The sequence below is a fragment of the Chiloscyllium punctatum genome, chromosome 29 (assembly GCF_047496795.1).
Source record: "Chiloscyllium punctatum isolate Juve2018m chromosome 29, sChiPun1.3, whole genome shotgun sequence".
Classification (NCBI taxonomy): Eukaryota; Metazoa; Chordata; class Chondrichthyes; order Orectolobiformes; family Hemiscylliidae; genus Chiloscyllium; species Chiloscyllium punctatum.
In genome coordinates, this window is record NC_092767.1 from 25,815,111 (window position 1) to 25,816,721 (window position 1,611).

The window sequence follows — 1,611 nt, forward strand, 5'->3', positions numbered from 1 at the left end:
GTAAATTGATTCTGCATTCTTTCTAATTCCGATTTTTTTTTTTACGAATGCAGCTAGTGTTTATGGACTTAGCATCAATATTTCTAATACCATATTTCGATGAATATGAAAACACAACAGCATATCTACTTTGGCACCAGACGACGAGCAATTGAGTCAAAATCGATCGGACGCAGTGAGACAATGATCCTCACTTCGTGTGGTGTACATCCGTGACTCTATAATTCAATGAAGAATTATTCCCGCAACTTCAGCTGTATCAGGATCTAGTTTGCGCTGAAAGCCTGTCAATCTGCTAAGGTAACGTTCGTCTGGGTCTCTGCAAAGGATTCGGCGACATCTTTGGGTCTTGACAATTTGTTCTTCAGACAAATTATGTATTTCATGAATTCAGTTCTTTTAGTATGAAAATTGGCGATCTGGATTTAGCTGTGATGGCCGAGAGGTGAAGGCGTTGGATTTGAAATCCAGTGGCGTCTCCCTGCGCAGGTTCGAATCCTGCTCACAGCGTTGACTCTTTTAAAAGTCATTAATTCCTTTGCAGAATTTGGCTGTCGTGGAGCTTGAGCTTTGCATTCAATCGAAAGTAAATTTTCAACTGTGAAGAATCCGAAGTAATTTCAAGATGTCTAATTGAATAAATTATATGTCGAGACACAAAAAGCCATCAACTTCCAACACGAATCAGTTTCCAAACATTTGTCGAACTATCGTGAAATTTGGTTGTTCGGGAGGCGGGGCGTGGGGGGGGGGCGGTGAAATTAAGCAAAACAAGAAGCAATGCAATACATTTACCTGCAGGTGATGAGTTTGTTTTCGGATCAGTTGAAAGTCAAGCTGAGAAAGTTCAACCTAATTTACAACTGACTCTCAAGGCCAATAATCTATTATATCAGCAGTCAATGAATTAGAAAAAACAACTCCATGTGTGGAAAGGAACTCGACTGGTCCAGGTTCCTGGCTTGAGGTGTGATAAGGCAAGGCGATGTCAGCGGTGTAGAATTTTCTGGAAATATGAGAAATGGAATGTTAACAGTCTTCTGCTGTCCACATTCGTAATAAACTGTGCATTAAGAACTGAAATTGAAAATTAACGATGAAAATCAGACTTAGCCCTCTGTTTGTGGTGGAGCATTGTTCAGAACAATAGGTTGTTGCTGAGACTAAAATTGATCAAAATAATCGATGTGGATCTTATCCACGACCTCCGTTGGAGCAGTTGGTGTGGAGAGCTCAGCTTGAAGAACCAAGGGCCAATTATTCATCTTGGCTGTCTGAATTGCTCAGTTAAACAGACTCCCAATTTAATGAAAAAACCTTTGCTATCAGTGCTAGATGTTTTCATGTCAGCATGTTCCGATATGAGAGGACACTCCATGGAGTAGATGTGACTTAAATTTTGACTGTAAAGTCAGAGATGTTGACACATTTCTGCCCCAACACAGCACTACCATTGGTATCAAATCAAACTGAACAAAGGACTAGTTCCCTTAGACATTTCCTTTCTGCACACTCTGCCAATGGACCGTTTAGGCCCGATGTAGGAATAGGGCGTGGTGACATCTGTTCGCAAGTGGATCACTTCAGTCTTGCTCACGATCCATAAACCGT

At 41.0% G+C, this 1,611-nt stretch overlaps 1 non-coding gene across 1 annotated transcript; it reads left to right on the forward strand.

The window, feature by feature from the left end:
- The first annotated feature begins 428 nt into the window (after nt 1–428).
- Nucleotides 429–510, forward strand: trnas-uga (transfer RNA serine (anticodon UGA)). The gene has a single exon. It is a non-coding gene; the product is annotated as a tRNA-Ser (tRNA).
- The last annotated feature ends 1,101 nt before the right edge of the window (nt 511–1,611 follow it).